At 44.6% G+C, this 27,603-nt stretch overlaps 1 protein-coding gene across 28 annotated transcripts in view; it reads right to left on the minus strand.

The window, feature by feature from the left end:
- DLG1 (discs large MAGUK scaffold protein 1) overlaps positions 1-27,603 on the minus strand; it is a 529,193-nt gene that overhangs the window by 304,994 nt on the left and 196,596 nt on the right. The window lies entirely within an intron of this gene.

A 27,603-nucleotide genomic window follows, 5' to 3' on the forward strand; every position in this document is an offset into this window, starting at 1 on the left:
TTAAAAACTCTTCTCTGAAATTCACTGGAAGACTTAGCCGCTTCTTAATAAAACAAGACTGAGATGCACTATTGCTACTGGGATTTATGTTTTACTTGCTCTACTTATCTTCATGGACAGAAATAAAAGCCTCATATAAGAAACCACTAAAAGGTCAAGGAGTACTTGTGGCACCTTAGAGACTAACCAATTTATTTGAGCATGAGCTTTCGTGAGCTACAGCTCACTTCATCGGATGCATACCGTGGAAACTGCAGCAGACTTTATATATACACAGAGAATATGAAACAATACCTCCTCCCACCCCACTGTTCTGCTGGTAATAGCTTATCTAAAGTGATCATCAGGTGGGCCACCTGATGATCACTTTAGATAAGCTATTACCAGCAGGACAGTGGGGTGGGAGGAGGTATTGTTTCATATTCTCTGTGTATATATAAAGTCTGCTGCAGTTTCCACGGTATGCATCCGATGAAGTGAGCTGTAGCTCACGAAAGCTCATGCTCAAATAAATTGGTTAGTCTCTAAGGTGCCACAAGTACTCCTTTTCTTTTTGCGAATACAGACTAACACGGCTGTTACTCTGAAACCTCTAAAAGGTCATTTACAATAAAAATTAACTTTGAGAATTTACACTTCAGATTTTTATAGCCAGCCATTCATAAAAGATATAGAACACCTCCTCTAATAGTGAGATTGAAATGAGTAATAAGGGAATGGAACAAAAATATAAAAGGGTTTAGCTTAAGCCTGTCTTTTTTTTTTGGATGATTGCAGAAAAGTCTACAGTACGTTTCTATATAAGATTATTTATAATGATATACAATCCAGTATGAAAATCTATTTAATAAAATAAAAGATCTGAAACCACAACTTCCTGACAAACAGTGGATGAATCACCACAACGCATACTTACATGGCTACCACACATTAAGAAGGATGCATATAAACAAATAACACAAGTATGTAGGGACAAAATTAGAAAGGCCATGGCACAAAACGAGATTAAACTAGCTAGAGACGTAAAGGGCAACAAGAAAACATTCTGCAAATACATCAGAAGCAAGACGAAGACCAAGGACAGGGTAGGCCCCTTACTCAAGGGGGAAGGGAAGGGAGGAACAACAACAGAACATGTGGAAAGGGCAGAAGTGCTAAATGACATTTTGTTTCAGTTTTCACCAAAACATTTAATAGCAATTGGACATCTAACAAAATGAATGCCTGTGAAAATGAGGTAGGATCAGAGGCTAAAATAGAGAAAGAACAAGTTAAAAATTACTTAAAGAAGTTAGATGTTTTCAAGTCACAAGGGCCTGATGAAATAAATACACCCTAGACTACTCAAGGAGCTGACTGAGGAGATATCTGAGGCATTAGCGATTATCTTCAAAAAGACAGGGAAGATGGGTGAGATTCCAGAGGACTGGAAAAGGGCAAATAAAGTGCCAATCTATAAAAGGGGGAAAAAGGACTATCCAGGGAATTACAGACCAGTCAGCTTAACTTCAGTACCCGGAAAGATAATGGAGGTAATAATTAAGCAGGAAAGATGTGGACAAATTGGGGAAATTCCAGAGAAGAGTGTCACAAGTACTCCTTTTCTTTTTGCGGATACAGACTGACACGGTTGCTACTCTGAAAAATGATTAAGGGTCTAGAAAACATGACCTACCAGTGAAGATTGAAAAAAAAATTGGTTTGTTTAGTCTGGAGAAGACTAAATGGGGGCATAACAGTTTTCAAATACATAAAAGGTTGTTACAAGGAGGAGGGAGAAAAATTGTTCTCTTTAACCTCTCAGGATAGGACAAGAAGCAATGGGCTTAAATTGCAGCACGGCCAGTTTAGGTTGGACATTAGGAAATACTTTCTGTCTGGGTGTTTAAGCACTGAAATAAGTTGCTTAAGGAGGTTGTGGAATCTCTGTCACTGGAGATTTTTAATAGCAGGTTATCCTGCCAGGTAAAATCTACATAATAATATCTACATAATATTTAGTCCTGCCATGAGTGCAGGGGACTGAACTAAAAGACAAGCAGAAAAGGGGGATTTTGACAGACAAGAAAATGATGAGATAATACACATCATTTGGAAAGGCAGTGGCCACAGTCTGCCAGATGCCTAGCAGATTTTAAGATTTCTTAAGGCACAGTGTCAGAAAAGAGTTTGGAGGAGGACAATGAGGTATCTTTGTGGATGCTTAGGAGAACTCATTCCATACATAGCAGGTGGCACAAGGGAAAGCACAAAGAAGTTTGTTTCAAAATGTAACATATGGGTTATGATTGCTGGCATCACTGGCAGAGAGGAGTTGGGAGTCAGTATCTCAATAGCATTAAAGAGATAATAGAAAGGTCAAACATAACCCGAGAAGGGCCTTGAAAGCAACGACAAATAGTTTGTTTTTGATACAGCTGAGAAAGGGGAGCCAGTGGAGGGATGCAAAAAGAGAGGTAATGTGTTTGAAATGACGGGGTCAGGAAAATTATCTTTGCAGCTGCACTTTGAATGGATATAGCCAGGGTAAAATGATGTGTGAAGGCCATAGGACAGTAGTCAAGAAGCAAGATAAGGGCTTAAACCAAAGAGTTTCATCTGTGTGGACAGAGACGAAATCTGGATCTTAGATGTGATGCATGAAGAAGCAGAAAGACTCTGAAGATACAGAGAAACGGCTGAGACAAACACAACATTTAGTTTACAGAACTGAAGAACAGGAAGAATGGTGTTGACCACAGTGACTAAGGAAGGAGGGATGGAAGGGAAAGATCAAGACCTTTGTTTTGGATGCACTGAGGTTAAACATTGGGCTTGACATCCATAAGGATATGTCAGAAAAACAGGCTGATATTTCAGCTTGGACAGGAATAGACAGATCTGTAGTGGCAAAGATCTGAGACTCATCAGAATAGAGGTGGTAGTTGAACTTCCCAGCATTCAGATGCAGAGAGAAAAGTGAAGAAGGCCAAGGATGGAGTCTGCTGGAACTCCCACACGAAGTTGGAGAGGGGATGAAGAGGTTACTCCAGGTGAAATGCTGAACAAAATTTCACAATATATTTTGTAACTAATGCTAAAAAAAGGCCAGCTTAGCTATTGATTTTTGTAACAATAAATCTGACATGTCTACAACTAAGCAACATAACTAGGGCCCAAATTCACGGCCAAGAAAAATGCGTCACGGACCACGAAATCTGATCTCCCCCATGAAATCTGGTCTTTTGAGTGCTTTTATCCTATACAATACAGTTTGCATGGGGGAGACCAGCATTTCTCAAATTGGGGGTCCTGACCCAAAAGAGGTTCTGGGGGAGTCCCAAGGTTATTGTAGGGGCATCACAGTATTCCCACCCTTACTTCTGCGCTGCCTTCAGAACTGGGTGGCCAGAGAGCGGCGGCTGCTGCCCGGGTGCCCAGCTCTGAAGACAGTGCCTCCCCAATAGCAGCGCAAAACTAAGGTTGGCAATACCATACCATGCCACCCTTACTTCTGTGCTGCTGCCTTCAGAGCTGGCGGCCAGAGAGTGGCGGCTGCTGGCCGAGGTCCCAGCTCTGAAGGCAGCAGCACAGAAGTAAGCATGGCAATACCATACCATGTCATCCTTACCTCTTGCTGCTGCTGGAGGTGACACTGTCTTCAGAGCTGGGCTCCCAGCCAGCAGCCGCTGCTCTTCGGCCACCCAGCTCTGAAGGCAGCGCTGCCATCAGCAGCAGTAAGAGTAGCAATACTGAAACCCCTTACAATAACCTTGTGACCTCTCCTTCCCCACAACCTCCTTTTGGGTCAGAACCCTACAGTTACACCACCATGAAATTTCAGATTTAAATAGCTGAAATCATTAAATTTACGATTTTTAAAATCCTATGACCATGAAATTAACCAAAATAGACTGTGAATTTGGTACGGCCCTAAACATAACTACAATTCTCATGCATGTAACCTACCCAGTTAAAAATAAAGAGGAGATCAATAATTACTAACGATCAATTATTACCTGTTTCTTTTAATCCTAAATTTTCAACCTCAGTTAAATGAGCTGAGAGGTTTGTTCACATCTTGCAGTGTACATACTACTGCATCACTTGCACTTTCTATATTTAACAAGGACTCTAAAGAACTGTTTACTATACATTGTACTAAAGCTCACATGTTCCAAATACAGGTTATACATCAACACATAGAACAAAACTGTTTAGATTATGTACATCTTCAACATCAATTTGTATTAACATGCTAGAGAAAACTATAGTGTGGCGTAACATAGTGTTTTATATCCCATTCCTGAAGAACATATATCAAATCATGAAACCAAAATAGATTTATTCTTGCACATTTAATTGAAATCTTAGCATATTCTATAATGAACAATGACAACTGCAAATGACAATTACATGAAAATAATTACTTATTTTGACCAAAGACAGCCAATTGCTTGAAAATCTTGTGTATAAACTACACTGACTAATAACATGCATCATCTCTTACCATCAATTAATATAATTAATTGTATCTGGAAAACTAAAATAAGCAGAGCAAACCTAATGAACTAACTGATTTACTTTATATAGGGAGTGCAACTTTTCCTAGAGAATAAGTAAACAAAGTTGGATATTTACAATCAAATCAATATAGAATAAAATAGATCGGTTATTTTTAGTTCCTTTAGCCTAGGGGTGGGAAAACTTTTTGGGCCAAGGGCCACATCTGGGTGCAGAAATTGTAATGCAGGGTCAGGGCAGGGGGTTGGGGTGCGGGAGGGAGTGCAGTGTGCAGGAACAGGCTCAGGGCAAGGGACTGGAGCAGAGGAGGGGTGCAGGGTGTATAAGGGGGCTCAGGGAAGGGGGTTGGGATGCAGGAGGGGGCCCAGGGCAGGGGTGCAGGAGGGGTGCGGACTGTGGGAGGGAGCTCAGGGCAGGGAGTTGGAGTGGAGGAGGGGTGTGGGGTGCAGCAGGGGGATCAGGGCAGGGTTCGGGCTCCAGGGTGGCAGCGGTGTGCACCGGGGCCAGGGCAGGCTCCCTGCTTGCCTGGCCTGGCCTCACGCCGTGCTGCTCCGGGAAGTGGCCGGCACCACATCCCTGTGCGGCCCCTGGCGGGTGGGTGGGTGGGTGTGTGTGTGTGTGTCTGTCACAGGGATCTGCACGCTGCCCTTGCCATGCCTCCAGGTACCTGCCCTGAAGCTCCCATTGGCCGTGGTTCCCTGTTCCTGGCCAATGGAAGCTGCGGGGGGTGGTGCCTGGAGGCAAAGGCAATGCACAAAGCCCTCTGCCCACCCCTCCCCCCCGGGCACAGGGACGCAGTGCCGGCCGCTTCTGAGAGTGGCGTGGGGCACCACAGGGGGCAATCCCGCAGGCTGGATCCAGCCCGCGAGTGTGAGCTGTAGTTTGCCCACCCCTCCTTTAGCCTCTTTAAAACAAAATTCCAAGGAAGTGCAATATTACTACACTGTAAATTTGTATACTCCTAAATATAAATCGGTATATCTGAAATGTAACAGATCTGTACAACTAGAAAAAGATATCAAATAATTAAAATTAACATCTTTAACACTGCTTGCTTATTAAAATATTTCATTTTAATATAGTTCGAACTGCTAGCTTAATACCCATGTTTTATGGCATACTGATTTTCATCTTATTATTATGTTATAAACCATTTCAGTACTTGAATGCTAAGAAATTATCAAAGCCCAACAATGCATGCATTAGACATATTTGTAAAGAACACAGCTAAACATTTATTTCAGATACACAAAGCAATAAGAAATATGCAAGTACAATTATATTAGCAAATCTATTCCAGTGCAGGACTATTTGCACAGGGCAATAAATTTATAATAAAATATTAATAACATCTCAACTGACCTACCAAAATGTGTAGATTAAACTGTCTGGATTTCCGTACATTCTTAATAAATTTCCTGCTCATCTTTTTAGCATGCCACATCGAAAAAAACATTCTGACCTTAAAGCAATTTTTGAGTTTTCTTGATGTACCAAAATCACCCAAGTCACTGAAAACCCAGAATGAAGATAAGCAGTTATAAAGATGACCAGATGCTGACTGATGTATCCTACTGCTGTTGCAGTCTCTTAATTAATTTAAGTTCCATCTGTTACAATTTTTCCATTTTTGTCTCCTCTTCAGATTCTGTTAATTATGCCCATACTAAGGAAGGGCAGATTTGAACTGCCACTCTAAACCAGATGTTCTATCATGGGGCAAACAAAGTCAGTTGCATTTTGATTACAAGAAAATATCAAGTATGCATTTTAATCACAGGCTGCTTCTTAAAAAAAAAAGATTATTGAATCAATCACTTAATGACTGCCTTGAATTTGTAATGTATGTGTAGCAGAGAAAATAAGTACTCCTTATGGAGCAGACGTGACAGAAGAAGAAATAATTTGATCTATTGTTCTGTTACAAACATTTTAGATGTCAGTAGGTAGTAGAATAGCACAAACTGTCTGTTCAAAGCTGTGGTGAGCTGAAATGAGGCTTTGTATCACCTATTAATGACTGAACAAATGAGACTTACTAAACACTGACTAAGTAAAAGCTGTACATTCTGCTTATGATGCTTATTCAAAATAACAAGAGACATATGAACACATTTTGTGTTTCTGCACAGCAATCAGAAAGACAATGTGGCCTTTTAAGAAAATATTTGATCATTTGCTTATGGAAGAAACTCTTTGCCCCAGAGTTCTATATTAATATTCTACAGTCTTATGCAACAAATAAGATGTAAATAGCTTCTGTAACTTTCCCAAGACATCCATTTAACACTAGAGAAAAAAGAGAGGTTACTTAACTTGTTGCTTGAGTGACCTCTTTTTATTCACTAGTGGGATATGGCACCCAAGGAATTGTCTTGAAAAGCTAAAAGAAAAAGGACTCATTGGTTTTTTTGCTGATACAGATTAACATGGCTACCACTCTGAATCTTGAAAAGCTGTGTCTGTTTGTTGTTTACAAGCAGTCTTCTTGATTTATATAAGGAAATGCACTCCCAGATTACCTCAGTTTCTTTCTTCCTAGACTGCAGAATCCTGATGTTGAACAGAACACTGAATAGAGGGGAAAGTGGGCAGGTAGTGTGAATTCACAGATAACTCTTGAACAACAACAGTTAACTGGTAAGTAACCCCTCTTTCTTCTCCAAAGGCATTTGTGCCCCATAAAGCGGAAATGGTTAAGGAGGTCTAGTTAAATAGACACAACTAAAGTTGCTGCTTTATATATCTGCACAAGGGACATAGGCCTATGGCATGCTACTGAAGCTGCTATGCCTCTTGTAGAGTGTCTAAGCCATGAGGCACTGGTACTATGTGTAAGGCGTAACAAAGCTCTACACAGCTCCTCATTCAGTGAGAGTTAGTAGATTGCACTTTACATCTCTCCCCATAATATAATATATTGGATTTTCTAATGGGCATAGTCTTTTCTAGGTAGAAATAAAGAGTGCTGTATATCTGAACTGTGTAGACAAGATTAAATGGTCAGTTTTCAGAATGGAAAGAGGTAAATAGTGGTGTCCCTCAGAGGTCTGTACTAGGACCAGTCCTATTCAAAATATTCATAAATGATCTGGAAAAGGGTGTAAACAATGAGGTGGGAAAATTTGCAAACAATACAAAATTACTCAAGATAGCTGTCTGCTATGGACTTAACTAACAGTTAAAAAGGAATCTCACAAAACTGGGCAACAAAATGGCAGATGAAATTCAATGTTAATAAATGCAAAGAAATGCGCATTGGAAAACATAATCCCAACTATATATGCAAAATATATGGGATCTAAATTAGCTGTTACCACTCAAGAAATATCTTAGAGTCATTGTGGATAGTTCTCTGAAAACATCCACTCACCGTGCAGCGGAACTCAAAAAATCTAACTAAGTTAGGAACCATTAGGAAAGGGATAGATGAGAAGACACTAAATATCATAATGGCTCTATATAAATCCATGGTAGGCTCACATCTTGAATACTGTGTGCAGGTCTCGTCACCCCATCTCAAAAAAAGATATATCAGAATTGGAAAAGGTACAGAGAAGGGCAACAAAAATGATTAGGGGTATGGAACAGCTTCCATATGAGGAGAGATTGAAAAGACTGGGACTTTCCAGCTTGGAAAAGAGACAACTAAGGGGGAATATGATAGAGGTTCATAAAATCATGAATGGTGTGGAGAAAGTAAATAAGGAAGAGTTATTTACTCCTTCTCATAACACAAGAACCAGAGGGTACCCAAAGAAATTAATAGATGGCAGATTTGAAACAAACGTAAGTAAGTACTTCTTCACACAAGGCATAATCAACTTATGAAACTCGTTGCCAAAGGGTGTTGTGAACGCCAAAACTATAACGGGGTTCAAAAAAGAATTAGATAAGTTCATGGAAGACAGGTCCATAAATGGCTATTAGCCAAGATGGTTGGGGATGCAACCCTATGCTCTGGACATCCATAGCTTCTGACTGCTGGAAGCTGTGAGTGGATGACAAGGGATGGATCACTCGATGATTGCCTATTCTGTTTATTCCATCTGACGCGCCTGGCACTGGCTTCTGTCGCAAGACAGAAAACTTGGCTAGATGGATGACTGGTGTTGATCAAGTATGGCCATTCTTATGTGTAGATAGAAGTGCAAATGCCTCTTCTCATTGGACACACGAGGCTTCGGGCAGAAGACCAGGAAGAAAACATCCTGGTTAACATGAAAAGGCAACACCAACTTTGGAAGGAAAGCAGGATGGGGATGCAACTGAACCTTATCCTTGTAGAACACCATGTACAGGGACTCTGACATAAGAACTTTAATCTCAGAGACCCACCTCGCTGAAGTTAGAGCCATAAGGAAAGCAACCTTCCACGACAGATGTGAAAGAGAACAGGAGGCTAGAGGCTGGAAGGGAGGGCCAATGAGCCGAGAGAGGACTAGGTTTAGGTCCCATTGAGGCACTGGGTTCCAGACCGGTGTAAAAAGTCTCTCAAGGCCTTTTATGAACCTGACCGTCATCTTATGCGAGAATACTGATCTGCCCTAGATGCAGGGACGGAAGGACAATATGGCCCCCAGGGGCACCGTGATCAAGGAGACAGACATGCCCTGAGGTTTCAAGTAAAGCAGGTAATTCAGAATGGACTGCAGAGAAGACTAGGTCAGAGAGATCTTCTGCTCCAATGTCCAGCAGAAGCACTTCCACTTCGCCAGGTAAGTCACTCTAGTGGAGGGCTTTCTACAAGCCAACGAACTCGCTGGACTTGACTACAGCAGGCCTGCTCCTCCGGGTTCAGTCACACAGCATCCATGTTGTGAGGTGGAGAGAAGCAACGTTCGGGTGCAGCAACCTCCCATGATCTTGAAAGAGCAGGCCTGGTTGGTTGGGAAGCGTCCATGGGGGTGCTGTTGCCAAGTCCATGAACATGTTGAACCAATGGCATTTTGGGATGTATAAGTAGGGGCATTGCCAGCACATCGAGGGACATGATGGTTCCCCTCTATTCAACACTGGTGAGGCCTCATCTGGAGTACTGTGTCCAGTTTTGGGCCCCCCCACTACAAGAAGGATGTGGAAAAATTGGAAAGAGTCCAGCGGAGGGCAACAAAAATGATTAGGGGACTGGAACACATGGCGTATGAGGAGAGGCTGAGGGAACTGGGGATGTTTAGTCTACGGAAGAGAAGAATGAGGGGGGATTTGATAGCTGCTTTCAACTACATGAAAGGGGGTTCCAAAGAGGATGGCTCTAGACTGTTCTCAGTGGTAGCAGATCACAGAACAAGGAGTAATGGTCTCAAGTTGCAGTGGGGGAGATTTAGGTTGGATATTAGGAAACACTTTTTCACTAGGAGGGTGGTGAAACACTGGAATATGTTACCTAGGGAGGTGGTGGAATCTCCTTCCTTAGAAGTTTTTAAGGTCAGGCTTGACAAAGCCCTGGCTGGGATGATTTAATTGGGGATCAGTCCTGCTTTGAGCAGGGGATTGGACTAGATGACCTCCTGAGGTCCCTTCCAAACCTGATATTCTATGATTCTATGATTCAATGCTGGGAGAAACATGACAACTCTGCCCTTGTCCCTCTTGATCTTCCGGAGGGCCCCCGCTGATGAGCAGGATTGCAGGAAGGCATACATCAGGTCGGCTGTTCAAGACAGTAGAAAAGCACTGGAAAGCGATCTGCTGTCGAGCCCTTGAAGGGAGCAGAACCGGTGGCACTTCCTGGTCTGCCTGGTGGAAAACAGGTCCACTTGGGGAGTTCCCCACCTTTGGAAAGTCATTTTGACGACCTCCGAGTGGAGGGACCACTCGTGATGAGAAAAAAATGACTTGCTGAGGTGATCCGCCAGCATGTTGTGGATGCTAGAGAGATGTAGAGCCTTGATATATATGGCATGCTGGATATAGAGGAAACACTGATCGAGAGTAGAACCCTTTCCCTCTTAGCCCTGGTCTGCACTGGGGGAGAGTGGGGAGGATTGATCTAAGTGACACAGCTTCAGCTACGTGAATAACATAGCTTAAGTTGACATACTTAGATCGACTTACCGTGGTGTCTTCTCCGCGGGGAGTCGACTGCTGCTGCTCCCCCATCGACTCCGCCTGCGCCTCTTGCAGAGCTGGAGTACAGGAGTCGACAGGAGAGTGCTCAGGGATCCATTTATCGCGACTTGACTACACGCAATAAATCAATCACCACTGGATCCATCGCTGCCCGTCAATCCGGCGGGTAGTGAAGACATACCCTTAGATGCATGGGGACTCCCTCCACGGCCCCTACTCGCAGGACAGCTTGCAGCTCTTAGGCGAGAAGTTACTCATGAGAAGGGTCCCTAAAGAGGGACAGGGAAGGGGAGTGGGGCGGGGGGATAGAAATAAACTGTAGGGTATACCCTACTGCCATTGTGCTGAGGACCCACTGGTCCGATGTTATATCTGCCCATGCAGGGAGGAAAGGAAACAGATGGTTTGAAAACAAAAGGGATGCAGGATCCTGGCTGCAGACTGGAAGGTCACCCTTGGGCGCACCCTCAAAACGACTGCTTGTTTCCAGATGGGGAGCGGGAAGAGCCCGAGTGGGAGGACAAGACTGGTTGTTGGCCTAGACGGCGCTTGTAGCCCTTGCCCTTTTTACGATAGGGCTCCGGTCGGGCCTGACCACTCGGTCTTTGAGATTGTTGTGACTTAAACCTCTTTCTATCAGGGGCCGGCATATAGAGACCTAGGGAACGCAGAGTAGCCCTAGAGTCCTTAAGCCCACATAATCATGACTCTATGTATTCTGCAAACAAGGCTAGGCCATTAAAAACAGTCCTGAACTGACTGCTGGGCCTCCGTCGACAGCCTTGAAGATAGCAGCCACGATGCTCATCTCATTGACACAGCCAAAGCAATGGAGCTGGCTGCTGAGTCCACTGCGTCAGAGGCTGCCTGAAGGGAGGGTCATGTCACATTCCTCCCTTCCTCTAAAATAGCCAGGAACTCCTGCTTGGAATTCTCCAGCAGCGAGTCTGTGAACTTGGCTACAGACTGCCACACGTTAAAGTCAGACCTCCCAAGTAAGGCCTAATGGTTTGCCCCACTTATGAAAAAGTGATAAGGTTACTGTTTGTTTCATAGAATCATAGAATATTAGGGTTGGAAGAGACCTCAGGAGGTCATCTCCTTCAATCCTGTGCTCAAAGCAGAACTAACATCAACTAAATCATCCCAGCCAAGGCTTTGTCAAGCCGGGCCTTAAAAACCTCTAAGGATGGAGATTCCACTACCTCCCTAGGTAACCTATTCCACTGCTTCACCACCCTCCTGGTTAAACAGTATTTCCTAATATCCAACCTAAACCTCCCCCACTACAACTTAAGACTGTTGCTTCTTGTTCTGTCATCTGCCACCACTGAGAACAGCCTAGCTCCATCCTCTTTGGAACCCCCCTTCAGGTAGTTGAAGGTTGCTATCAAATCCCCCCTCACTCGTCTCTTCTGCAGACTAAATAAGGGCAGTTCCCTCAGCCTCTCCATGTAAGTAATGTGCCCCAGCCCACTAATCATTTTCGTTGCCCTCCGCTGGACTCCCTTCCCTCCATCTGTTGGCAATGCTCCTACTAATACAGCCCAATATGCTGTTGGTCTTCTTGGCAACAAGGGCACACTGCTGACTCATATCCAGCTTCTCGTCCACTATAATCCCCAGGTCCTTTTCTGCAGAACTGCTGCTTAGCCACTTGGTCCCTAGTCTGTAGCAGTGCATGGAATTCTTCCTTCCTAAGTGCAGGACTCTGCATTTGTCCTTGTTGAATCGCATCATATTTCTTTTGGCCCAATCCTCCAATTTGTGTAAGTCACTCTGGACCCTATACCTACCCTCCAGTGTATCTACCTCTCCCCTCACTTAGTGTCATCTGTGAACTTGCTGAGGGTGCAACTAATCCCATCACTGAAATCATTGATAAAGATGTTGAACAAAACCGGACCCAGGACCAGCCCGTGGGGCACGCCGCTTGATATCGGCTGCCAACTAGACATCGAGCCGTTGATCACCTACCTGTTGAGCCCGACAATCTAGCCAGCTTTCTATCCACTTTATAGTCCATTCATCCAATCCATACGTTTTTAACTGGCTGGCAAGAATACTGTGAGAGACTGTATCAAAAGCTTCGTTAAAGTTAAGATATATCACATCCACCGCTTTCCCCATATCCACAGAGCAAGTTATCTCATTATAAAAAGTAATCCAGTTGGTCAGGCATGACTTGCCCTTGGTGAATCCATGTTGACTGTTCCTGATCACCTTCCTCTCCTCTCTTTTCAAGGACCACCACTCATGTTTGACCTGAAACTTTGTTCTGATTAAGTCATCTTCTCCCACTTGCTGGAAGTGATGTTGAATATACCAGAGAAAGAGTTTTCTAGTTTCTGTGGTCAGAATCTGGGAGTGTGCTCCCCCCCTTGCTGATGTAGTACATGGCCATGGTACTGACTAGTACAGGTACTCACAAACAATGGTGTAGGCATGGGCAGAGGCCATGAGGACCCACTATACCACTCTGAGATCAAATATCGTTATATGGACTCTGGACTCCAGAGCATTCTACTGGCTGTATACTTGGGAGATCCTGGTAGCGTTCACCCCAGCCCAGTCTAGCAGTATCATTACATTAATTTTTGTACTATTAGAGGAGGGAGGGTCTCCCTTGAGGACACTGTCTCTGTTCTCCCACAAACGAAGCTGCTAAAGCTCTCAGAGACATAGCTGAAGATGTCTCATTCGCATGCGAGCAAAAGGTGCAACTTAGGCAGATGAGGGTAGTAAAACAAGGAATATACAAAAAAACTGTGTGGTTTGTACTGTTTTTTTCCTGAGGATTACCAGGAATCTGTCCTTTAAGACAAAGTTCCGAGTGGAGTCTAGGGCTGCTCCAGTGAAGGTGATCCTCTGTGCAGACTGAAGAGACGATTTCTCCCTGTCGTTTAGCAGTCCCAAAGATTGCAGGAGGTTACATACGTAAGGAATCATAAGAAAGAAATTCCGCTGAGAGCTGGACCTTAGGAACCAATCATCCAGTTATAGGTAAACGAATATGCCTTGGCATCTGAGGTGTGCAGCTAAAAGGCACTTAATGAAGACTTGGTGCTGTAAACAAGACAAATGGAAAGACTAGGAACTGGTAGAGGCTTGCCCCTACACAGAACCTGAGGTACTTAATACAGGTGCGTCTGATTACCACATGGAAAAAGGTTTTCTTTAAGTTGAGAGCCGCATACCAATCTCCCTGGGACAAGAAAGGAATGTTGTCCCCTAGTATGAGCATCCTGACCTTGAATGTTTATGAATTTGTTGAGGTTTCTAATGTCAAGGATGTTCTTGGGGATTAGGAAATAACAGGAGTGGAACCTCTTTCCCGAGTTTTGCTGTGGAATCTCCTCTAGGGCTCACTTTTGTAAGAGGGAATCCACTTCCTCTAATAGGATTCTCTCATGAGATGGCTCCCTGAAGAGGGAGGAAGAGGGTGGATGGACATGTGCAGCAGGTAAAGATACCATGTCTGTCTGGGCAAAGCTGGGGCAATAGGTATGACCCTGGCCTTGTCCTCTCTGATCTTGCGCAGGACGCTGTGTATCAGTGGGACCAGTGGAAAAGCATACATGAGTGTCTTTCTCCATGGAATGAGGAACGCAGAGTAGATGGCATTTGTGGTTTTGTGTTATGGCAAACAAATCTATCGACGGGGTGCCCCAGTGGGAGAAGAGCTGTTGTAGTATCGTGGGATGAAATTCCCATTCATGTTCTTGAGAGAAGTGTCTGCTGAGTGTAGTGTTGTGACATCAAGGCAGGTAGGAAGCAGTGCTCTCCATGTAATGTTTTATGCACCAATTCCATCGTTGGGATGGCTTCTGTGCATAGGGAGTGCGATCGCGCTTGCCCATCTGTTGATGTAGAACATGCATTCTATATTGTCTGTCAAGACCCGAATAGATTTGCTCCATATGATAAGGAGAAAGTGAAGACAGGCATATCTGACTGCTCTGACCTCTAGAAGATTTATGTGCAGACACGTCTCTGATAGGGACCATCGGCCCTATGTCATGTAATCTCCTAGGTGTGCTCCCCAACCTATCAGGGAAGCATCCATCGTGAGCATGAGCACAGGAGAATTTTGATGGAAGGGGATGCCCTTGTATAAGTTTTCTGTTTTTGTCCACCATTGTAGGGAGGCTAATACCTTTGCTGGAGGAGTTAGCGTCATACGGAAGCTGTGTCTGCTGGGTTTGCAGCTGGAGCTGAGCCAACCCTGAAGGCATCTCATATGTAACCTGGTGTATTTGACCACGAAGGTGGTGGCTACCATGTGGCCAACAAGCTGCAGGCACATTCGTGCCTCTATTCTGGGGCGGACGGAGAGCGTGCGCACGAGTTGTGTAATAATGAGGAATCTGGTGTGTGGGAGTGAGGCTCTGGTCAGAATTGAGTCCAGGAGAGCTCCGATGAACTTGATTTGCTGCATGGATATCAAGGTGGATTTTTGGAATTTTATTTGCAGGCCTAGACTGTGGAAGAGGGAGATGGTAAAATAAGTTGCCTTTAATGTCTCGTCATATGAACCGCCTTTGATAAGGCAGTCGTCTAGGTAGGGGAAAAGTACAATTCTGTGTTTGCATAGGTGGGCCACCACACTACTGCTAAAGTCTTGGAGAACACTCTCGGTGCTGTGGAGAGTCTGAATGATAGCACTCTGTATTGAAATTGGTCATGTCAGAGTGTGAATCGCAGGAAGCGTCTGTGTGCTGGGTGAATGGATATGTGAAAATAGGCATCCTGTAGGTCAAGGGCTGTGAACCAGTCCCCCTGTTCCAGTGCGGGTATTATTCTGCCCCATGTGACCACTTTGAATTTCTGTACACGTACGAATTTGTTCAGTCTGCATAGGTCGTCATCCTCCGCCCTTCTTCTAGGTCAGAAAATAACGAGAGTAAAACCCTTTTCCCCGATGTGCCAATACAGATTCCACTGCACCTAGCTGTAGAAGATGAGCCACTTCTGCTTGAAGTAGATGCTCGTGAAAGTGGTCCCTGAAGAGGGACTGGGAAGGGTGGGCGGGCATGATATGAAAAGGATGGAGTAGCCTGACTGTACTATGTCCAGGACCCATCAGTCCTGTGTGACCTGTTGCCAGACATGGTGGAAAACCTGAAGGCAGTGGCCAAATGGGGAAATAGGCGGTGGTGCCGAGGGATGGTCACACAGACCTCTGACCAATGCTTCAGAATTGTTTGTTTCCCGATGTGTGGGATGTAGTTGGTTGCGCATGATTTTGCTTGTGCCTGGGACGTCTGTTGCGGTTCCTCCTAATATCACATGGTCTGGACTGGGGCCAGTGATATTGTTGTGTGTGGGACCTCTGATAAGGTTGATACCATTGTCTCCTGGGGAGGGACAGGTATATCCTCAGTGTGCACAGAGTGGCCCTAGAGTCTTTCACGGTGTCAAGGACTTTTTTTTTTTTTTTTTGAAAAAGGTTTCTCTTTATCAAAGGGAAGGTCTTCCACTTTGGTCTGCAGATCTTTAGCGATACCGGATGCAGACAGTCAGGAAGACCTGCGCATCACCACTGTGGTGGCAGTAGTGCGGGCTGCTGTGTCTGCCATGTCCAGGAATGCTTGTGGCACCATCCTAGACACCAACTGACCTTCGACAAGGACTGATTTAAAGTCCGCTCTTCTGTCCTCTAGGATAGGGGCAGTAAAGTCAAATAGCTTATTGTAGTTTTCATAGTCGTAGCTTGCGAAGAGGGCGGAGTAATTAGCAATTCTGAACTGCAGAGTGGAGGAAGTATAAACCTTGCAGCCGAGAAGGTCAAGCTGTTTGAGTCCTTGTCTTGTGGAGTGGTCCAGTATTGTGGCTGTTTTGTTCTGTGCATCGCTGCAACCACCACAAAAGAGTTGGGTTGTGGATGGGAAAATAAGAATTCTACGTCCTTACAGGTACATAATATTTACGTTCAGCCTTTTTACATGTCGGTGGGTTGGAGGCAGGGGTCTGCTATAGAGTGTCAGCACGTTCCAAGAGGGCTTCGTTTATGGGTAGTGCGATCTTTGAGGGAGCAGACGGTTGGAGGCTTTTGAGGAGTCTGTATTGTGTCTCCTGCAGTTCCTTTAATGGAATGTCCTGGCTGAGTGCCATCCTCTTGAAAAGTTCCTGGAACTGCTTAAAATCATCCACCTTCTGTGGAGGTGGAGAGCTTCATCTGCAGCTGATGGGGAGTTTGGAACAGGTGATTCAGGGAAAGGTTCATAGCCCACATCTTCAAGGGGGGGTTCAGGAACTCTAGATGTAGCTGGAGATAGAGGTGCAGAGCAGACTTGTGGCTGGAGGAGGGTCCGAGAGAAGGAGTGGCAGGAGGGGCCGACCAAGGGTACCACTGAGGCCAATGCATAGGGTAGGAAAAGTGGGGCCCCGACCATGGGGGGACAAAGTAGGGAAACTGAGGCTGGTTCTTGTGAGGTATCATGCCTTGAAATGGGTATGGTTCTGGTGTGGGTGGAAATTTAGGCAGGGAAAACTCTGCCTGCTGCTGCATGTCATTCTCACTGTCAGTGAGGGCGGCCAGGTTGGTTGGTGAGAGCGACTGTTCAAAGAGTGAACGCTCGTTGCCTAGGAGAGTCAGGTTCTGGGGCCACAGAGATATCAGCCTGATTTAAAACTGTTGCTGCTCCATGGGCTGCAGTGCTGTGGGTCATGGAGCATGAGCCAATGTCTGCAGCAATTTTGCCTTAGCCTTAGTGGGCGCCAATGGCTGTTTACAGGCACCCTGCAGAGGTTCCGCGTCTGCTGCAGGGATCATCGTCAGGCTCAGTGCCAACATTCTTGTCGGCACCAGAGTGGAACGCGCCACCTGTACTGGGTCCATCCTTGGTGCCGGCGGGACCAGTGCCGAGGAGAGCTGCCCGCTGTGGGAGGTCTGGGAATAGCTAATTGTTGCTGCTTATACTTCCTTTTTAAAATTAAAATAAATACATTCACTTTCCAATTTACTGAAAAGAGCCAATCTTAATTCATGCAGTTCATGTAGCTGTTATAATAAGGGATGCAGACATCCTCTGTTGTAGCAACACCACCTAGTGGCTGAGCTCTCTGAAAATGCATTGACATCAATTACATTGAAGTCAAATTACTCTAATCAATTTTTCTACCCTAGCAGTTTTCAGTATTTTCAATATTTCTACAAGAGAAATGTTTCAGGACTCTCCTCCCATCAAGCCATAAAGAAGGAAGGGTGCTTGCAACTCCGCAGCTCCTGCTTTGACAACCCATATTCAAGTTATTTTTCTTTCTTGGGAAGTAGGGATTATTTCAGTATTTTTCCACCATATTAATTACAATAGTTTGAATAGCTACCACCACAAAGAAAAAGATTTTGCAAAGAAAAAAGTATAGAAACGTTTTCTAGTTAATTTTTCTCTCCTTCCTGCCATTGCTTTGCAGATACTCCTATTTCCTCCAGTGCTTCTCCTGTAACCCAGATAAGTTTTTTCAAAAAGCAAGGGACATCTGCATTACATGTATGCACCTTGTTAAATAGTGTCTAATGTACCCTCTCTCCTCCTTGGACCTCCGTAATTCATTCAAGCAATAAGGTCTTTTGGCCACTGAGATGAAAGACACCAGCTCTCTACTACAGGAAGAATTGGCCTTCAGAGCCAAAACTTGTGAAGAGCTCAAGGGTGCTATGAGGTTCTCCCTGACCTCAGGAAACTCAAGTGTTCTTCCAGCTTCCCTCAAAGAAGAGAAGTTGGCCTCACAGAATTGTAAGTCTTCATTATCCATGTTTGAAAGAGGTTTTCAAAGACACAGAAAGGCAGTTAGCTGCAAAACTCCTATTAAAAGGCTCCTATCTCCCTTTCAGGATCTCCCCCTTCTGGCCTTCCTTTTAGGTTTCTTTGTAGTAATTGTTTTTAAAACCATTGCCACTATACCCAAATTGAAGAATCTGGCAAACAAATGGACAGTGGAGGTTTTGAGAACTGACAGCAGTTCACCTTGTGTGAAGTATGCCCATCCACACATATCTTCTCAATCATCATATCTCAGCAGAGGGGGATGGAGGGGGATGGAGCATGTTGACCCAGCTGAAGCCATTCTTGCTACCAGAACAGTTGGGTCCATGCTTGGGTGTTCTGTTACAAGGACTGATTGGTGTCCAAGCTGAGGATCTGACAAGATGGCCTTCTTTTCCTCAGATGCAGAGGAGTCCATCCCAGCACAGGGATAATAATCAGTGCTCACTCTTTCAACAGTATGACTGCATATAAAGCAAACTGAACCCTTAATGATTGGAATCAGTGGAATTTTATCTAGGGGTTTTTTTTTATTTTATTTTTTTTATTTTTTTTGCTATTTCTGAAGCTTTTCTCTGTTGTTTTAGCTATAAAGAAACTGGATGCTGCTCAGTCTGCCTCTGAAGAAGCAGAGAAAAAACAAAGCAACAGAGTTGGGAGCACAGGTAACCAAAACATGTTGAAAATCACTATTCAGTACAATAGAACACCAAAGTTACGAACTGACCGGTCAACACCTCATTTGGAACAGGAAGTACGCAATCAGGCAGCAGCAGAGACAAGACGGAAAAATAAAAAAAACGCAAATACATGTGCTAAATGAAACTACTAAAAAATAAAGGGAAAGTTTATATAAGATTTGACAATGTAAGGAAAGTGTTTCCGTGCTTGTTTCATTTAAATTAAGATGCTTAAAAACAGCATTTTTCTTCTGCATAGTAAAGTTTCGAAGTTGTATTAATTCAATGTTCAGTTGTAAACTTTTGAAAGAACAATCATAACGTTTTGTTCAGAGTTACGAACATTTCATAGTTACGAATAACCTCCATTCTCGAGGTGTTCAAAACTCTGAGATTCTACTGTAATTGGCTCCCATGCCTGTAATGCTGAATGACAGTCAAAAACAGATGTTACGAACTGGTGCCCAGAACACGCGACAGCCACCCATCTCATTCCATCCATGCTTACCTAAATTCCCTAGCATAAAAATCTTCCAAAAAGAAATGGGAACTCACTTTAACTAAATGCTAGCATATATTTGAAGAGCAGAGCCTGTGGTACAAATTTAGCACACCTCAAAATTTCACAAAGTTCCCTACAGATGTACTGAAAATGCTCACCTAAGACAGTATGTGCTCCTTATACTAACTTCTCCTCCATCTCAGATTTTCTTACATTTCAAATGAATTTCAGAGTACAACTTACATTATGTAGTCCACCATGAGTGCAGGGGACTGGACTAATTGACATCTCAAGGTTGGGGCTCAGTGGGGGGAGGGTGGACTCCTGATCCAGGGGGTGAGGCTTGGTGAGGTAGGAGGTCAGGGGGGCTTGGTGGGGGGTTCTGGGTGTGGCGGGCTCCTGATGTGGGGGGGAGGGAGCTGTGCAGGGAGCTGCTACACCTGTCCACCCAATCCAGATGCCCCTGCACACAACCCCCTCCCCGCCACCCCCCAGAACACTCCCCCCCACCCCCGCACCCAGACCCCTCCCCACGGTGCAAAGCTTCCTGCAGCTAGGGCAAGTTTCTGGGGGTTGATCTGAGTCAGCCCTGGCTGCTCTGTGCAGGGAAGGAGGAGGGGGAAATCTATCTCCATCCTCCTCTCCCACCCCAGCTGGGACTAACGCCCCAGGGCATTAGTGGTGCATGCTGGTGCATCCACAGACTCCCCCTCCCCCCAGTAATATATCTCTTCCCCCACTGCCCAAACAGATATGTCTGAGCTGCCAGGGAGGGGTGAGTGAGTGAGCACTGGTGCAGTTTCTCTTTGCTTCCCCTCAGAAACCATTTCCTGCAAGGAAGCAAAGAGAATCTATGGGGGGAGAGCATTTTTCTGCTGCGCTGCAGTGACACAGATTTCCCACAGGAGTAATATTAGTAGAAATACTGTCTCACAGGATTATCTCCTCTCCTGTTTGTGATCACACAGCTCATTTCTCCTCCATTTCTAATTGTATAACTTCCATGGGGCAACTACAGCAATTGCTTGTATTACTTTTCCAGGTAATAATTACAATATTTTTCCATATTTTCAGCTGTCTTTATAATCATAGAATCATAGAATATCAGGGTTGGAAGGGACCTCAGGAGGTCATCTAGTCCAACCCCCGCTCAAAGCAGGACTGATCCCCCACTAAATCATCCCAGCTAGGGCTTTGTCAAGCCTGACCTTAAAAATATCTCAGGAAGGAGATTCCACCACCTCCCTAGGTAACGCATTCCAGTGTTTCACCACCCTCCTAGTGAAAAAGTTTTTCCTATTAGCCAACCTAAACCTCCCCCACTGCAACTTGAGACCATTACTCCTCGTTCTGTCATCTGCTACCACTAAGAACAGTCTAGATCCATCCTCTTTGGAACCCCCTTTCAGGTAATTGAAAGCAGCTGTCAGATCCCCCCTCATTCTTCTCTTCTGCAGACTAAATCATCCCAGTTCCTTCAGCCTTTCCTCATGAATCATGTGCTCCAGACCCCTAATCATTTTTGTTGCCCTCCGCTGGACTCTTTCCAATTTTTCCACATCCTTCTTGTCGTGTGGGGCCCAAAACTGGACACAGTACTCCAGATGAGGCCGAACAGAGGGGAATGATCACATCCCTTGATCTGCTGGCAATGTTCCTACTTATACAGCCCAAAATGCCGTTAGCCTTCTTGGCAACAAGGACACACTGTTGGCTCATATCCAGCTTTTCGTCCACTGTAACCCCTAGGTCCTTTCCTGCAGAACTGCTGCCTAGCCATTCGGTCCGTAGTCTGTAGCAGTGCATGGGATTCTTCCGTCCTAAATGCAGGACTCTGCACTTGTCCTTGTTGAACCCCATCAGATTTCTTTTGGCCCAATCCTCCAATTTGTCTAGGGCCCTCTGTATCCTATCCCTACCCTCCAGCGTATCTACCTCTCCTCCCAGTTTAGTGTCATCTGCAAACTTGCTGAAGGTGCAATCCACACCATCCTCCACATCATTTATGAAGATATTGAACAAAACCGGACCACCAACTCCTTTAGCACTCTCGGATGCAATGCATCCAGCCCCATGGACTTGTGCTCGTCCGGATTTTCTAAATAGACCCGAACCACTTCTTTCTCCACAGAGGGCTGGTCACCTCCTCCCCAGGCTATGCTGCCCAGTAGTCTGGGAGCTGACCTTGTTCGTGAAGACAGAGGCAAAAAAAGCATTGAGTACATTAGCTTTTTCCACATCCTCTGTCGCTAGATCTTTAAAGAGATGAGTTTGATCTTTTAAGCATGCTGCTTCCTTTTGCTCTTCATTTCATCTCCCTTCCCATCTTTTCTCACCTGTAAATGGGCAGAGCCAGCACCATGTCACCAGCTGCTCCAGACTTAAGAAACTTTAATATGGCTATTAGCCAGGATGGGTAAGGAATGGTGTCCCTAGCCTCTGTTTGTCAGAGGGTGGAGATGGATGGCAGGAGAGAGATCACTAGATCATTACCTGTTAGGTTCACTCCCTCTGGGGCACCTGGCATTGGCCACTGTCGGTAGACAGAATACTGGGCTGGATGGACCTTTGGTCTGACCCAGTATGGCCATTCTTACGTTCTTAGCAGAACTATTTCAAATTAAGCAAACACACATGACCCAACACTCACATTGAGTTCTCTACTCCAAACAATATCTGAAATACATATTCTCTATGATGAGAGTCATTTTTATCATATTTAGTGTGAATATGGTTCTTGATGCAACTTTATAGTGACAAATCTGGGATTGTTTTGCTCTTCATTTACATCTGTTTGACTCACAGGTGTTAATTTGGGTAGATAATTTTTGACATGTTCCCTGATGAAAGGTCTCATTCTTGCAGGATGCAGAAGAGGCTGGACACATGACATGCATAGTTAGCACAAAGGAGGTTAGTGAAATGGGAGAAAAAAGTAGCTCTCCTATGCTAACCAAGAGTTCACATCAAGAAGTTTCCTAGAATAGACAGGGCCACTGATTGAAAGAACGGATAATCCTGATTAAACTGGGAGTGCAGCCTATAGCTAGATGAAACTCAGGGGCACAAATCTAGTCCAGATTCAGAATATTCTTATAAAATTCTTGAATGCATCTCTTTTTGGTGTCAAATTAATGTACATTTTTAAGATAGTTAACTAGGCTTATGTAACACATGTATGAATGGCAAGGGCAAAAGCAAACACTCAGCTGACAAGCTGTTCAAACGATGGGTGTCACAACCACATGGAATACCACTGGTTTGCTTGTAAACTAAGATTCTCAAATATCTAGCCTCTTTATCCTGCAAAATAGATACCTCTAATTATGCTGTGACTCCAAGTACCAAGAAACAGGAAAAAAGTCTATAGGTCCCTCCGCCATAAAAAGGATGATCCATCCATCACCTCTGCTGCTGAAAAATAGATAAGGAATGTCGAAGTATAGACACACCCTATGAAGTTATAATTTGGAAGCTTCCACTGAAACCATTAATAATCATGTAAAACGATCTCTTTTTGAACTGGATACTCTTACATGAGATTAAATAGATCTCTGAATCCTTAAACCTCCTTCACTGAACACTCAGTTTCACCTTAAATCATAGACTCAGAAATGTAAGGCTGGAAGGTATCTCAAGAGATCATCTAGTTCAGTCCCCCACACTCAGGCAGGACTAATTAAACCTATACCAATAAGATACCTGTAAGCTGTGCGCAGACACCTGTAAGCCACGCAGCAGACTATTTAGTACTGCACAAGCACTCAGGGAACCCGCCCAAGGACCTGCCGCAGCCAAGGAGCGGCCGGTGGAGTGGTGCCCCTTCCCCGGCCCCAACTTTGCTGAGGTGCGGCCCAGGCCCAGACCCAGACCCAGCCGCGGATGGAGTACCCGGACGTGCTGGAGCGGAGCAGTCCACGCCCAGCCTTATCACAGAACCATAGAATCATAGAAGATTAGGGTTGGAAGAGACCTCAGGAGGTCATCTAGTCCAAACCCTTCTGCTCAAAGCAGGACCAATCCCCAACTAAATCATCCCAGCCAGGGCTCTGTCAAGCCTGACCTTAAAAACCTCTCAGGAAGGAGATTCCACCACCTCCCTAGGTAACCCATTCCAGTGCTTCACCACCCTCCTTCTGAAATAGTGTTTCTTAATATCCAACCTTAACCTCCCACACTGCAACTTGAGACCATTACTCCTTGTCCTGTCATCTGCCACTACTGAGAACAGCCGACCTCCATCCTCTTTGGAACCCCCCTTCAGGTAATTGAAGGCTGCTATCAAATCCCCCCTCTTCTCTTCTGCAGACTGAACAAGCCCAGTTTCCTCAAACTCTCCTCATAAGCCATGTGCCCCAGCCTCCTAATCATTTTCGTTACCCTCTTCTGGACTCTCTCCAATTTGTCTACATCCCTCCTGTAGTGGAGGGACCAAAACTGGATGCAGTACTCCAGGTGTGGCCACACCAGTGCCGAATATAGGGGAATAATCACTTCCCTCAATCTGCTGGCAATGGTCCTACTAATACAGCCCAATGTGCCATTGGATCAGGCCCAGCCTTGGCCAGGGCGGCCCGGCCTGGCCCAGCCCCCCGGACCTGCTGGTGCGGCACAGGTGGACTGTCCCGGGCCCAGCCACAGGCAGCTCGGCCCCGTTCGGCCCCAGGCATGGCTGGGGCTGCTCTCCCCTGGCATGCTGGAGCTGGGGGAGGGGTTCTTACCCTGCAGGGTCCTTACTGTAATGACAACCTCACTACCGTAGCTCATCTCGGGGCCAAACCCTCTCAGACTACTGTATACTACACCGCTAAATTCTAGTTAAATTTCAAGCGATAGAACAGGCTAGTTACCTTCAGTGGACACAAAGAACAATTGATCACGGTCCTCTTTATCAAAGCCCTTAACATATTTGAAAACTAATCATGACCCCTTTCAGTCTTCTTTTCTCAAGACTAAGCATTCCCACTTTTTTTAAACCTGCTCTCCGAGGTCAGATTTTCTAAATCTTTTATCATTTTCATTGCTCTCCTCTGGACTCTCCAATTTGTCCACATCTTTCCTAAAATATTGCACCCAGAACTGGACACAGTAATCCAGCTGAGGCCTGACCAGTGCTAAGTAGGTTGGGACAATTACGTCCTGCGTCTTACAAACACTTCTGCTAATACACACCCGATGATATTAGCCTTTTTCACATACTGCAGCACATTGTTGACTCATTCAACTGCGATCCACTAAAACCCCCAGATCCCTTTCAGCAGTACTACTGATTCCCCATTTTGTACTTGTGCATTTGATTTTTCCTTTCCAAGTGTCATACTTTGCACTTGTTTTTATTGAATTTCATCTTGATTTCAGACCAATTCTCTAATACATTAAGGTCATTTTGAAATCTAGTCCTGGCCTCCACAGTGCTATCAACTGCTCCCAACTTGGTGCCATCCACAAGCTTTATAAGCATACTCTCCACTCCATTATGCAAGTTATTAATAAAAATATTGACTAGTACCAGACTCAGAACCAACCCCTGAGGAACCCCACTAGACACATCCCCCCCAAGTTTGACAGTGAACTATTAATAACAATAGTCCTCAACCCACGGCCCGCATGCGGTCCAATTAGCACAAAGCTGCAGCCCCGCTGTATGCTAAAGGCTGCCCAAGTGTCAACTGCAGCAGGATCTAGGGTCCTGGCTGCCCAGCCCGGTGGGGTCCAGGGTCGAGAGTCAGAGCTGCTGCCTGGTCCCATACAACAAGGTCCAGGTCGGGGCTGCCAGAGGCTCCAGGTTGTGGTTGGGGCTGCAGCACAGCCCTTCACAGCTGGGTCCGGGTTCGGGTTGCCGCCCAGCTGCCCTACCAACCAGCCCCGTGCCCAGGACTCCGCTCCTGGCCTCACTCTGTTGAGGGGTCTCTGGGTGGGGGAGGGCATAGGGGTCTGTGGGAGGGCTTGGGGAGACACTGTGGTTCTCAACCTGTGGCTCAGGTAACACATTCATAGATATTAAGGTCGGAAGAAAACACCATGATTATCTAGTCCGACCTCCGGCACAATACAGACCACAGAATCTCACCCACCCACTCCTGTGATAAACCTATGTCTGAGCTATTGAAGTCCTCAAACCATGGTTTAAAGACTTCAAGGAGCAGAGAATCCTCCAGCAAGTGACCTGTGCCCCATGCTACAAAGGAAGACGAAAAACCTCCAGGGCCTCTTCCAATCTGCCCTGGAGGAAAATTCCTTCCCGACCCCAAATATGGTGATCAACTGAACCCTGAGCATATGGGCAAGATTCACCAGCCAGATACCCAGGAAAGAATTCTCTGTAGTAACTCAGATCCCACCCCATCTAACATCCCATCACAGGCCATTGGGCCTATTTACCATGAATATTTAAAGATCAATTAGAATATTTAAAGATCATTGCATCCCACAATGATAAATAAGTTGAGAACCACTGATTAATAACTACTCTTGAGTACACTTTCAACCAGTTGTGCACTCATCTTTTAGTAATTTCATCTAGACCACATTGCCCTAGTTTGCTTATGAGAATGTCTCGTGGGACTGCGTCAAAAGCCTTATTAAAAAAATCAAGATACATCACATCCATAACTTCCACACACTCCAGTAGGCCAGGAAATTTGATTGATTTGTCATGATCTGCTGGACTATTCCATATAACCCTATTATAGGTTTAATAATTTCTTCCAGTATCTTTCCAGATATCAAAAGTTAGACTGTCTGAGCAGTCACATTTAATTTAGAAGCAAGTGACATACAAAATATTATTCTTTTTTTAACTTCTAAACTAGCTGTTGCTGTCAGACTACTGAAGGAGCAAATTCTCTACATTGCTACATTTATCAAGAGCAGATTGCACTTGCCACAAAATTGAGAGCCATTTTCTCATAATTTTTTTTCTTTTAAACCCAGCGGGGTTTTGTAAAATGGAAAAAGACTTAGGTGGATTAGGAACATGATGACTTTTTAATCAGTATTAAATAAACTCTTAAACCAAATTTTGTACTTGGATTTTCCTAAATTTCCCCTTTCATATGTTTTTTCTAAGATGACTGCTATGACTCAGATTAGGTTATCCATATCTCTCTTTGTAACTAAGATAAACTGCTCCTTGTTAAGCAAAAAAAAACCCACCTGGGTAAGCTGACAAGGCTGCTCTTCCTCCTATGAAACTGATATGCTTCTTCACAGAAAAAAAGCCTCCACTCTACTTAGACAACTAAATGTATCTTGCATGTCTCAGCTCTTCACAAAGCCCACTACACTGAGCCATATATTTTGTTCAAGGTTATAGCAATGCATGGTACAGTGCAATAAAATCTACTTTTCACAGAGACTGGTTTTATGACCGTCTGCAGTATCACTATGAAGAAAGAGTGAAGTATGATTATGCAACACAGACAAGCCATGTTCGTATCTAACAGTACATTCTCAAACTGTTTAGAAGAGGAAGGTACATCTAAAGTTCTGAATGCATTCAGTTTTGACAGTTCAAACACAGTAACTTTGCTGTTAAAGAGACACTGCTCCTATCAGAATGATAACATGCAACATTTTTATGCCCCTTCCCTGCACCAGTTTTACAACATCCTTTTAAAAATGTGGACAGCTGAACCACACATAGTACTCCAGTACTAGTTTCACCAATGCCATATAAAAAGGTAAAATCACCTCCTTACTCATACTGACTACTCACCGTTCATATTTAAGGATTGCATAATAGTCCTTTTTGCCACAGCACCATGATGGCTGCTCATTTTCAGTTTCCTGCCCATTATGATCTCTAAATCCTTTTCAAGTCACTAGTTTCCATACTACTCCCGCAGTCTGTAGGTACAGTCCGCATTCTCTGTTCCTACATATACAACTTCGCATTTGACTGTATTAAAATACCATTTTGTTTGAAAGGACCCTGCTTAGCAATTGATCCAGATCATTCTGCGCTACTGCCCTCTTCTCAGCATTATTAACTATGCTGCCAACCTTTGCACAACCCACAAATTTTATGAGCAATGGTTTTATATTTACTTGCACAACGTTGATAAAAACATTGAAC

The sequence above is a fragment of the Caretta caretta genome, chromosome 9 (genome assembly GCF_965140235.1).
Source record: "Caretta caretta isolate rCarCar2 chromosome 9, rCarCar1.hap1, whole genome shotgun sequence".
Taxonomy (NCBI): Eukaryota; Metazoa; Chordata; order Testudines; family Cheloniidae; genus Caretta; species Caretta caretta.